Below are 14,136 nucleotides of genomic sequence, written 5' to 3'. Positions count from 1 at the left end.
CTATCGCACACCCTCAGACCCATGTTCCAGACACTAATCCCTGGATTATTCCGACCTACGCCACTCTCACATGTACTATAATCCAGACACAAACCCCTGGATTAATCCGGCCTATCCCACATTCTCAGGCACTGTGTTCCCAACCCTAACCCCTGGATTAATCTGGCCTATCCCACACTCTCAGGCACAGTGTTCCAGACCCTATTTCCTGTATTAATCCGGCCTATCCCACTCTCTCAGGCACTGTGTTCCAGACTCTAACCCCTTGATTAATCCGACAAATCCCACATTCTCAGACATTTTGTTCCAGAATGTAACCCCTGGATTGACCGGGCCTATCCCACACTCTCAGACATTGTATTCCAGACCCTAACCCTTGGATTAATCTGGCCTATCCCACATTTTCAGACATTGTATTCCAGACCCTAACCCTTGGATTAATCTGGCCTATCCCACACTCTCAGACACTGTGTTCTAGGACCTAACCCCTGGATTAATCTGGCCTATCCCACACTCTCAGACACTGTGTTCTAGGACCTAACCCCTGGATTAATCTGGCCTATCACACACTGTCAGACACTGTTCCAGACCCCTAACCCCTGGATTGACCCGGCCTCCAACACACTCTTAGACACTGTGTTTCAGATCTAAACCCTGGATTTTGCGGCCTCCCCCAGACTCTCAGGCACTGGGTTCGAGACCCTAAACCCAGGATTAATCCGGCCCATTCCACACTCTGATGCACTGTGTTCCAGTCCCTAACCCCTGGATTAATCCGGCCTATCCCACACTCTCAGGGACTGTGTTCCAGACCAAAACCCTGGAATATTCCAGCCTACCCCACACTCTCAGACACTGTGTTCCAGACCCTAATGCCTGGATTAATCCGGCCTATCCCACACTCCCAGGTACTTTGTTCCAGACTCTAACCCCGAGATTGAATCGGCCTTCCCCACACTTTCCGGAACTTTGTACCAGACCCTAACCCCAGGATCAATCCTGCCTATCCTACTCCCGCACTGTATTCCAGACTGTAACCCCTGGATTATTCCGGCCTACTCCACACTCTCAGAGACTGTGTTCCAGACCCTAACCCCTGGATTATTCCGGCCTATTCCACACTCTCAGACACTGTGTTCCAGACACTAACCCCTGGATTAATCCAGTCTATCCCACATTCTCAGGCACTGTATTCCAGACACTAACCCCTGGATTGACCCGGCCTATCCTACACTCTCAGACACTGTTTTCCAGACCCTAACTCCTGCATTAATCCAGCCTGTCCCACACTCTCAAATGCTGTGTTCCAGACCTAAACCCCTGGATGAATCCGGCCTATACCACACTCTCAGACACTGTGTTCCAGACCCTAACTCCTGGAATATTCCGGCCTAACCCACACTCACACACTGTGTTCCAGACGCTAACCCCTGTATTAATCCGGTCTATCCCATAAACTCAGACAATGTATTCCCGACCCTAACCCCTGGATTGGACCGGCCACCCCAAACTCTCCGACACTGTTCCAGACCCTAACCCCTGGATTAATCCGGCCTATCCCACGCTCGCAGACACTATGTTCCAGACCCTAACCCTTGGATTGAATCTGCCTTCCCCACATTCTCCGGCACTTTGTTCCAGTCTCTCACCCCTGGATTAATCCGGCCGACCCCACACACTCAGGCACTGTGTTCCAGACCCTAACACCTGGATTATTCCAGCCTATCACACACTCTCAAGCACTGTGTTCCAGACACTAACCCCTGTGTTAATCCCTCCTGTCCCTCTCTCTCTCAGGCACTGTGTTCCAGACTCTAAAGCCTGGATTAATCTGGCCTATCCGACACTGTCAGGCACTGTGTTCCAGACCGTAACCCCTGGATTAATCCGAACAATCCCACACTTTCAGACATTGTGTTCCAGAACGTAACCCGTGGATAGACCGGGCCGATCCTACACTCTCAGACACTGTGTTCCAGACCCTAGCCCCTGGATTAATCCGGCCTATCCCACACTCTCAGACACTGTGTTCCAGGCCCTAAAACCTGGATTAATCCGGCCTATCCCACAATCTCAGACATTGTATTCCAGAATGTAACCCCTGGATTGACCGGGCCTATCCCACACTCTCAGACACTGTATTCCAGACACTAACCGCTGGATTAATCCGACCAAACCCACACTCTCAAGCACTATGTTCCAGATCCTAACCCCTGGATTAATCCGACCTATCCCACTCTCTCAGGAACTGTGTTCCAGTCCCTAACCCCTGGATTACTCCGGCCTATCCCACTCTCTCAGACACTGTGTTCCAGACCCTATTCCCTGTATTAATCCGGCCAATCCTACTCTCTCAGGCACTTTGTTGCAGACACTAAACTCTGGATTAATCCGGCCTGTCGAACAATGTCAGACACTGTGTTCCAGTACCTAACCCCTGGATTAATCCAGCCTATCCCACTCTCTCAGGCACTGTGTTCCAGACCCTAACCACTGGATTGACCCTGCCTATCCCACACCCTCAGGCACTGTGTACTGACCCTAACCCCTGGATTAATTTAGCCTAACCCACACTCTCTGAAAGTGTATTCCAGACAACAAACCCTGGATTAATCCAACCTATCCCACTCTCTCAGGCACTGTCTTCTCCACCCAAACCATTGGATTAATCCGGCACACCCACACTCGCAGACACTGCATTCCAGAACCTGTGTCCTGGATTAATCCGGCCTATCCCACTCTCTCAGGCACTCTGTTCCAGACACTAACGCCTGGATTGACCCGGCCACCCCAAACTCTCAGACACTGTGTTTCAGACCTAAACCCCTGGATTAATCCGGCCTATCCCACACTCTCAGGCACTTAGTTCCAGACCATAACCACTGGATTAATCCGGCCAACCCACACTCTCAAGCACTGTGTTCCAGACACAAACCCCTGGATTAATCCCTCCTGTCCCTCTCTCTCAGGCACTGTGTTCCAGACTCTAAATCCTGGATTCATCTGGCCTATCCGACACTGTCAGGCACTGTGTTCCAGACACTAACCACTGGATTAATTCGGCCAACCCACACTCTCAAGCACTGTGTTCCAGACACTAACCCCTGGATTAATCCCTCCTGTCCCTCTCTCTCAGGCACTGTGTTCCAGACACTAACCACTGGATTAATCTGGCCTATCCCACACTCTCAGGCACTGTGTTCCAGACCGTAACCCCTGGATTATTCCGGCCCACCCCACACTCTCAGACACTCTGTTCCAGACACTAACCCCTGGATTAATCCGGCCTCCCCTACACTCTCGGATACTCTGTTCCAGAATGTAACCCCTGGATTGACCAGGCCTATTCCACACTCTCAGACCCTGTATTCCGGACACTAACCCCTGGATTTATCTGGCATACACCACATTCTCAGACACTGTGTGTCAGACCCTATCCCCTGGATTAATCCGGCCTATCACACACTCACAGAAATTGTGTTTCAGATCCTAACCCCTAGATTGACCGGGCCTATCCTACACTCTCAGACACTGTGTTCCAGACACTAACCCCTGGATTAATCCGGCCTCCCCCACACTCTCAGACACTGAATTCCAGACCCTAAATCCTGGATTATTCAGGCCTCCCCACACTCTCAGGCACTGTGTTCCAGACCCTAATGCCTGGATTAATCCGGCCTATCCCACACTCCCAGATACTTTGTTCCAGACTCTAACCCCGGGATTGAATCGGCCTACCCCACACTTTCCGGCACTTTGTACCAGACCCCCAAACCTGGATCAATCCGGCCTATCCTACTCCCGCAGACACTGCATTCCAGACCTGAACCCCTGGATTGACCCGGCCTATCCCACACTCTCAAACGCTGTGTCCCAGACTTTAACACCTGGATTAGTCTGGCCTATCCCTCACGCTCAGACACCGTGTTCCAGACCCGAAAGCTTGGATTAATCCAGCCTACCCACACACTCTCAGATACTGTGTTCCAGACGTTAACCCCTGGATTAATCCGGCCTATCCCACATTTACCAGCACTTTGGGCCAGACCCTAACCCCTGCATTCATCTGGCCTATCCTACTCCCGCAGTCACTGCATTCCAGACCGAAACTGCTGGATTAATCCGGGCTATCCCACACTCTCAGACACTGTGTTCCTGACCCTAACTCCTGCATTAATCCAGCCTATCCCACACTCTCAACGCTGTGTCCCAGACCTTAACACCTGGATTAATCCGGCCTATCCCTCACGCTCAGACACTGTGTTCCAGACCCTAACCCCTGGATAGACCCAGTGTCCCCACACTCTCAGACACTGAATTCCAGACCAGAACCTCTGGATTAATCCGGCCTATTCCACACTCTCAGGCACTGTATTCCAGACGCTAACCCTTGGATTAATCTGACCTATCCCACTCTCTCAAGCACTGCGTTCCAGACCCTAACTCCTGGAATATTCTGGTTTATCCCACTCTCACACAATGTGTTCCAGACCCTAACCACTGGATTGAGCCGGCCTCCCCAAACTTTCTGACACTGTGTTCCAGACCTTAACAGATGGATTAATCCCGCCGATCCAACACTCACCGACACTTTGTGCCAGACACTAACCCCTGGATTAATCCGGCCTCCCCCACGCTCTCGGACACTGTGTTCCAGAATGTAACCCCTGGATTGATCGGGCCTATCCCACACTCTCAGACACTGTATTACAGACACTAACCCCTGGATTTATCTGGCATACACCACATTTGCAGACACTGTGTTCCAGACACTAACCCCTGGATGAATCCGGCCTAACCCACATTCTCAGACACTGTTCTAGAAATTAACCCCTGGATTAATCCGGCTTCTCCCACATTCTCAGACACTGTGTTCTAGAACCTAACCCCTGGATTAATCCAGCCTATCCCACACTCTCAGACACTGTGTTCCAGACCCAAACCCCTGGAATGACCTGGCCTCCCCCAAAATCTCAGACACTGAATTACAGACACAAACCCCTAGATTAATCCGGCCTATCCCATACTCCCAGACAATGTAACCAGACTCTAGCCCACGGATTAATCTGGCGTATCCCACAATTTCCGGCACTTTGTTCCAGACCCTAACCCCTGGATTGACCCGCTCTCCCCACACTCTCAGACACTGTATTCCAGACACTAACCCCTGGATTACGCTGGCCTATCCCACACTCTCAGACACTGTGTTCCAGATCCTAACACCTGGATTAATCCGGGCTATCCCAAACATTCTCGGACACTGTGTTCTAGACCCTAACCCCTGGATTAATCCGAACAATCCCACACTCTCAGACATTGTGTTCCAGAACGTAACCCGTGGATAGACCGGGCCTATCCCCCACTGTCAGACACTGTGTTCCAGGCCCTAAAACCTGGATTAATCCGGCCTATCCCACACTGTCAGACACTGTGTTCCAGACCCTAACCCCTGGATTAATCCGACCAACCCCACAGTCTCAAGCACTGTGTTCCAGACACTAATTGCTGGATTAATCCGGCCTATGCCACTCTCTCAGGTACTGTTTTCCAGACCCTATTCCCTGTATCAATCCTGCCTATCCCAAACTCTCAGGCACTGTTTTCCAAACCATAACCACTGGATTAATCCGACCTATTCCAATCTCTCAGGTACTGTGTTCCAGACACTAACTGCTGGATAAATCCGACCTATTCCACTCTCTCAGGCACTGTATTCCAGACCCTAACCACTGGATTATTCCAGCCTATCACACACTCTCAAGCACTGTGTTCCAGATCGTAAATCCTGGATTAATCCCTCCTGTCCCTCTCTCTCAGACACTGTGTTCCAGACTCTAAACTCTGGATTAATCTGGCCTGTCCAACACTCTCAGACACTGTGTTCCAGACCGTAACCCCTGGATTAATCCGGCCTATCCCACACTCTCAGGCACTGTGGTCCAGACCCTAACCCCTGGAGTAATCTGACCTTCCCCTCCCTCTCAGAAACCGTGATCCAGACCCTAACCCCTGGATTAATCCAGCCTATCCCACTCTCTCAGGCACTGTGGTCCAGACCCTAACCCCTGGATTAATCCGGCCTATCCCACTCTCTCAGACACATGTGTTCCAGACCAAAACCCTGGAATATTCCGGCCTACCTCACACTCTCAGACATTCTGTTCCAGACCCTAACCCCTGGATTGACCTGGTGTTCTCACACTCCCAGACACTATTCCAGACACCAACCCCTGGATTAATCTGACCTATCCCACTCTCTCAAGCACTGCGTTCCAGACCCTAACTCTTGGAATATTCCGAGCTATCCCACACTCACTCACTGTGTTCCCGATGCTAACCCCTGGATTAATCCGGTCTATCCCATAAACTCAGACAATGTATTCCAGATCCTAACCCCTGGATTGACCCGGCCTATCCCACAATCTCCAGCACTATGCTGCAGACCCTAACCACTGGATTGACCCGCTATCCCCAAGTTCTCAGACATTGTATTCCAGACCCTGACCCCTGGATTAATCCAGCCTATCCCACACTCTCAGACACTGTGTTCCAGACACTAACCCCTGGATTAATCCGGCCTAACCCACACACTCAGACACTGTATTCCAGACACCAACCCCTGGATTAATCCAAACTATCCCACTCTCTCAAGCACTGCGTTCCAGACCCTAACTCCTGGAATATTCCGGCCTATCCCACACTCACTCAATGTGTTCCAGACCCTAACCCCTGGATTAATCCAGCCAACCCCACACTCTCAGGCACTGTGTTCCAGACATTAAACCCTGGATTAATCCAACCTATCCCACTCTCTCAGGCACTGTCTTCTCAACCCTAACCATTGGATTAATCCGGCACTCCCACACTCGCAGACACTGCATTCCAGAACCTACGTCCTGGATTAACCCGGCCCATCCCACACTCTCACACACTGTGTTCCAGACCCTAAACCCTGGATTAATCCGGCCTATCCCACACTCTCAGACACTGTGTTCCAGACCCTAAACCCTGGATTAATCCGGCCTATCCCACACTCTCAGACACTGTGTTCCAGACACTAAACCCTGGATTAATCCGGCCTATCCCACACTCTCAGACACTGTGTTCCAGACCCTAAACCCTGGATTAATCCGGCCTATCCCACACTCTCAGACACTGTGTTCCAGACCCTAAAACCTGGATTAATCCGGCCTATCCCACACTCTCACACACTGTGTTCCAGACCCTAAACCCTGGATTAATCCGGCCTATCCCACACTCTCAGACACTGTGTTCCAGACACTATCTCCTGGATTAATCCAGCCTATCCCACACTCTCAGACACTGTGTTCCAGACCCTAACTCCTGGATTAATCCAGCCTATCCCTCACTCTCAGACACTGTGTTCCAGACCCTAAACCCTGGATTAATCCGGCCTATCCCACACTCTCAGACACTGTGTTCCAGACCCTAAAACCTGGATTAATCCGGCCTATCCCACACTCTCACACACTGTGTTCCAGACCCTAAACCCTGGATTAATCCGGCCTATCCCACACTCTCAGACACTGTGTTCCAGACCCTAAACCCTGGATTAATCCGGCCTATCCCACACTCTCAGACACTGTGTTCCAGACCCTAAAACCTGGATTAATCCGGCCTATCCCACACTCTCACACACTGTGTTCCAGACCCTAAACCCTGGATTAATCCGGCCTATCCCACACTCTCAGACACTGTGTTCCAGACACTATCTCCTGGATTAATCCAGCCTATCCCACACTCTCAGACACTGTGTTCCAGACCCTAACTCCTGGATTAATCCAGCCTATCCCACACTCTCAGACACTGTGTTCCAGACCCTAAACCCTGGATTAATCCGGCCTATCCCACACTCTCAGACACTGTGTTCCAGACCCTAAAACCTGGATTAATCCGGCCTATCCCACACTCTCACACACTGTGTTCCAGACCCTAAACCCTGGATTAATCCAGCCTATCCCACACTCTCAGACACTGTGTTCCAGACCCTAACTCCTGGATTAATCCAGCCTATCCCACACTCTCTGACACTGTGTTCCAGACCCTAACCCCTGGATTAATCCGGCCTATCCCACAATCTCCAGCACTATGCTGCAGACCCTAACCACTGGATTGACCCGCTATCCCCAAGTTCTCAGACATTGTATTCCAGACCCTGACCCCTGGATTAATCCAGCCTATCCCACACTCTCAGACACTGTGTTCCAGACACTAACCCCTGGATTACGTTGGCCTATCCTACACTCTCAGATACTGTTGTCCAGACCCTAATACCTGGATTAATCTGGTTTATCCCAAACATTCTCGGACACAGTGTTCTAGACCCTTCCCCTGAATTGACCCGGCCACCGCAAACTCTCTGACACTGTGTTCCAGACCCTAACCCCTGGATTAATCCGGCCTAACCCACACTCTCAGGCACTGTATTCCAGACACCAACCTCTGGATTAATCCGTCCTATCCCACTCTCTCAAGCACTGCGTTCCAGACCCTAACTACTGGATATACCAGCCTATCCCACACTCACTCAATGTGTTCCAGACCCTAACCCATGGATTAATCCAGCCTATCCCACACTCTCAGGCACTGTCTTCCAGACCCTAACCACTGGATTAATCCAGCCAACCCCACGTTCTCTGCCACTGTGTTCCAGACACTAAACCCTGGATTAATCCAACCTATCCCACTCTCTCAGGCACTATCTTCTCAACCCTAACCATTGGATTAATCTGGCACACCCACACTCACAGACACCGCATTCCAGAACCTACGTCCTGGATTAATCCGGCCTATCCCACGCTGTCAGACAATGTGTTCCTGACCCTAACCCCTGGATTAATCCGGCCTATCCGACACTGTCAGACAATGTGTTCCAGACCCTGACTCCTTGATTGACCCGGCCTATTTCACACACTCAGACACGCTCTTCCAGACACTAACCCCTGGATTATTCTGGCCTCCCCCACACTCTCGGACTCTCTATTCCAGACCCTAACCCCTGGATTAATCCATCCTCCCCCTACACTCTCAGACGTTGTGTTCCCGACCCTAACTCATGCATTACTCCAGCCTATCCCACACTCTCAAATGCTGTGTTTCAATCCTAAACACAAGGATTAATCCGGCCTATCCCTCACACTCAGACATTCTGTTCCAGACCCTAACCCCTGGATTGACCTGGTGTTCTCACACTCTCAGACACTGTATTCCAGACACCAACCCCTGGATTAATCTGACCTATCCTACTCTCTCAAGCATTGTGTTCCAGACCCTAACCCCTGGATTGACCCTGCCTATCCCACACTCTCGGGCACTGTGTACCGACCCTAACCCCTAGATTAATCCAGCCTAACCCACACTCTCTGGCACAGTATTCCAGACAACAAACCCTGGATTAATCCGAACTATCCTACTCTCTCAAGCACTGCATTCCAGACCCTAACTCCTGGAATATTCCGGCCTATCCCACATTCACACACTGTGTTCCAGACCCTAACCCCTGGATTGACCCGGCCTCCCCAAACCCCCTGACACTGTGTTCCAGACCCTAACCCCTGGATTAATCCAGCCAATACACACTCTCAGGCACTGTGTTCCAGACCCTAACGTCTGGATTAATCCCGCCTATTCCACACTCTCAGACACTGTATTCCAGAGCCTAGCCCTTGGATAAATCTGGCCTATCCCACACCCTCAGACCCGTGTTCCAGACACTAATCCCTGGATTATTCCGACCTACGCCACTCTCACAAGTACTATAATCCAGACACAAACCCCTGGATTAATCCGGCCTATCCAATAATCTAAGACACTGTGTTCCCGACCCTAACCCCTGGAGTAATCTGGCCTATCCCACACTCTCAGGCACAGTGTTCCAGACCCTATTTCCTGTATTAATCCAGCCTATCCCACTCTCTCAGGCACTGTGTTCCAGACTCTAACTCCTTGATTAATCCGACCAATCACACACTCTCAGACATTTTGTTCCAGACCCTAACCCTTGGATTTATCTGGCCTATCCCACACTCTCAGACACTGTGTTCCATGACCTAACCCCTGGATTAATCTGGCCTATCACACACTCTCAGACACTGTTCCAGTCCCTAACCCCTGGATTGACCCAGCCTCCAACACACTCTTAGACACTGTGTTTCAGATCTAATCCCTGGATTCTCCGGCCTCCCCCAGACTCTCAGGCACTGTGTTCGAGACCCTAAACCCAGGATTAATCCAGCCCATTCCACACTCTGAGGCACTGTGATGCAGACTCTAACCCCTGGATTAATCCGGCCTATCCCACAGTCTCAGGGGCTGTGTTCCAGACACTAACCATTGGATTGACCCGGCCTATCCCACACTCTCAGACACTGTTCCAGACCCTAAATCCTGGATTATTCCGGCCACTCCCACACTCTCAGACACTGTGTTCCAGACCCTAATGCCTGGATTAATCCGGCCTATCCCACACTCTCAGGGACTGTGTTCCAGACCCTAACACATGGTTTATTCCGGCCTACCGCACACTCTCAGACACTGTGTTCCAGACCCTAAACCCTGGATTATTCCGGCCTACCCCACACTCTCAGACACTGTGTTCCAGACCCTAAACCCTGGATTATTCCGGCCTACCCCACACTCTCAGACACTGTGTTCCAGACCCTAATGCCTTGATTAATCTGGCCTATCCCACACTCCCAGGTACTTTGTTCCAGACTCTAACCCCGGGATTGAATCGGCCTTCTCCACTTTCCGGAACTTTGTACCAGACCCTAACCCCTGGATTAATCCTGCCTATCCTACTCCCGCACTGTATTCCAGACCCAAACCGCTGGATTAATCCGGCCTATCCCACACTCTCAGACACTGTGTTGCAGACCCTAACCCCTGGATTAATCCGGCCTATCCCACTCTCTCAGTAACTGTGTTCCAGACCTTAACAGCTGGATTAATCCGGCCTATCCCATAAACTCAGACAATGTATTCCAGACCCGAACCCTTGGATTGACCCGGCCTCCCCAAACTCTCTGACACTGTGTTCCAGACCCTAACCCCTGGATTAATCCAACCAATACACACTCTCAGGCACTGTGTTTCAGACCCAAACCCCTGGATTAATCCGACCTATCCCACTCTCTCAAGCACTGCATTCCAGACCCTAATTCCTGGAATATTCCAGCCTATCCCACACTCACACACTGTGTTCCAGACCCTAACCCCTGGATTAATCCGGCCTACCCCACACTCTCAGACAATGTGTTCCAGACCCGAACCCCTGGAATATTCCGGCCTACCCCACACTCTCAGACACTGTGTTCCAGACCATACCCCTGGATTATTCCATCCTCCCCCCACGCTCCCAGACACTGTGTTCCAAACACTAACCCCTGGATTAATCCAGCCTACCCCATAATCTCTGCGACTGTGTTCCAGGCACGAACCATTGGATTGACCCGGCCTATTCCACCCTCTCAGACACCCTGTGTTCCAGATTCTAACCCCTGGATTAATCCGGCCCATCCCACACTCCCAAATAATTTGTTCCAGACTCTAACCCCGGGATTGAATCGGCCTTCCCCACACGTTCCGGCACTTTGTACCAGACCCTAATCCCTGGATTAATCCGGACTATCCCACACTCTCAGACACTGTGTTCCAGACCCTAACCCCTGGATTGACCTGGCCTATCCTATACTCTCAGGCACAGTGTTGCAGACCGTAACTCCTGCATTAATTCAGTCTATCCCACACTCTCAAATGCTGTGTCCCAGACCTCAACACCTGGATTAATCCGACCAATCCCACACTCTCAGACACTGTGTTCCAGACCCTAATCCCTGGATAGACCGGGCCTATCCTACACTCTCAGACACTGTGTTCCAGACCCTAACCCCTGGATAGACAGGGCCTATCCTACACTCTCAGACACTGTGTTCCAGGCCCTAACCCCTGGATTAATCCGGCCTCTCCCACACTCTCAGGCTCTTTGTTCCAGACCCTAATCCCTGGAATCTTCCGGCCTACCCCACACTCTCAGACACTGTGTTCCAGAACCGAACCTATGGATTATTCCGGCCTATCCCACACTCTCAGACACTGTGTTAGACACGAACCCCTGGACTATTCCGGCCGACTCCACACCCTCAGCCACTGTGTTCCAGACACTAACCGCTGGATTATTCCGGCCTATCCCACACCCTCAGACACTGTGTTCCATAGGCTAACCCATGCATTAATCCGGCCTATCCCACACTCTAAGGCACTTTGTTCCGGATCCTAACCCCTGGATTAATCCAGCCTATCCCACACTCCCAGATACTTTCATCCAGTCTCTAACCCAGGGATTGAACCGGCCACACCAAACTCTCTGACACAGTGTTGGAGACCCTAAATTCTGGATTGACCCGGCCATCAGTTCATCTATTGGATCATCTCCTCGAGCCTGTGTGAGTTAGGTTGTCAGAGTGGGGTCAGTCTGCCCTTCCCTGGGTGTGTTACTTTGACAGAGTGGGGTCAGTCTGCTCTTCCCTCGGTGTGTTACATTGATAGCGTTGGGTCAGTCTGCTCTTCCCTGGGTGTGTTTCATTGACAGAGTGGGGTCAGTCTGCTCTTCCCTGGGTGGGCTACATTGACAGAGTGGGGTTAGTCTGCTCTTCCCTGGGTGTGTTACATTGACAGAGTGGGGTCAGTCTGCTCTTCCCTGGGTGGGCTACATTGACAGAGTGGGGTCAGTCTGCTCTTCCCTGGGTGTGTTACATTGACAGAGTGGGGTCAGTCTGCTCTTCCCTGGGTGGGCTACATTGACAGAGTGGGGTCAGTCTGCTCTTCCCTGGGTGTTTTACATTGACAGAGTGGGGTCAGTCTGCTCTTCCCTGGGTGTGTTACATTGACAGCGTGGGGTCAGTCTGCTCTTCCCTCGGTGTGTTACTCTGACAGAGTGGGATCAGTCTGCTCTTCCCTGGGTGTGTTACATTGACAGAGTGGGGTCAGTCTGCTCTTCCCTGGGTGTGTTACATTGACAGAGTGAGGTCAGTCTGATCTTCCCTGGGTGTGTTACATTGACAGAGAGGGGTCAGTCTGCTGTTCCCTGGGTGTGTTACATTGACAGAGTGGGGTCAGTCTGCTCTTCCCTGGGTGTGTCACATTGACAGAGAGGGGTCAGTCTGCTCTTCCCTGGGTGGGTTACATTGTCAGAGTGGGGTCAGTTTGCTCTTCCCTGGGTGAGTTACATTAACAGAGTGGGGTCAGTGTGATCTTCCCTGGGTGTGTTACACTGACAGAGTGGGATCAGTCTGCTCTTCCCTGGGTGTGTTAATTTGACAGAGTGGGGTCAGTCTGCTCTTCCCTGGGTGGGTTACATTGACAGAGTGGGGTTAGTCTGCTCTTCCCTGGGTGTGATACATTGACAGAGTGGGGTCAGTCTGCTCTTCCCTGGGTGTGTCACATTGACAGAGAGGGGTCAGTCTGCTCTTCCATGGGTGTGTTATATTGTCAGAGTGGGGTCAGTTTGCTCTTCCCTGGGCGAGTTACATTAACAGAGTGGGGTCAGTCTGCTCTTCCCTGGGTGTGTTACATTGACAGAGTGGGGTCAGTCTGCTCTTCCCTGGGTTTGTTACATTGACAGAGTGGGGTCAGTCTGCTCTTCCCTGGGTGTGTTACATTGACAGAGTGGGATCAGTCTGTTCTTCCCTGGGTGTGTTACATTGACAGAGTGGGGTCAGTCTGCTCTTCCCTGGGTGTGTTACATTGACAGATTGGGATCAGTCTGTTCTTCCCTGGGTGTGTTACATTGACAGACTGGGGTCAGTCTGCTCTTTTCTGGGTGTGTTACATTGACAGAGTGGGGTCAGTCTGCTCTTCCCTTCGTGTTTTACATTGACAGAGTGGGGTCAATCTGCTCTTCCCTGGGTGTGTTACATTGACAGAGTGGGGTCAGTCTGCTCTTCCCTGGGTGTGTTACATTGACAGAGTGGGGTCAGTCTGTTCTTCCCTGGGTGAGATACATTGACAGAGTGGGGTCAGTCTGCTCTTCCCGGGGTGTGTTACATTGACAGAGTGGGGTCAGTCTGCTCTTCCCTGGGTGTGTTACATTGACAGAGTGAGGTCATTCTGAGATTC

Source organism: Chiloscyllium punctatum, chromosome 50 (assembly GCF_047496795.1).
Source record: "Chiloscyllium punctatum isolate Juve2018m chromosome 50, sChiPun1.3, whole genome shotgun sequence".
In the NCBI taxonomy this organism is placed as follows: Eukaryota; Metazoa; Chordata; class Chondrichthyes; order Orectolobiformes; family Hemiscylliidae; genus Chiloscyllium; species Chiloscyllium punctatum.
Note: the sequence above shows the minus strand (reverse complement) of the source record.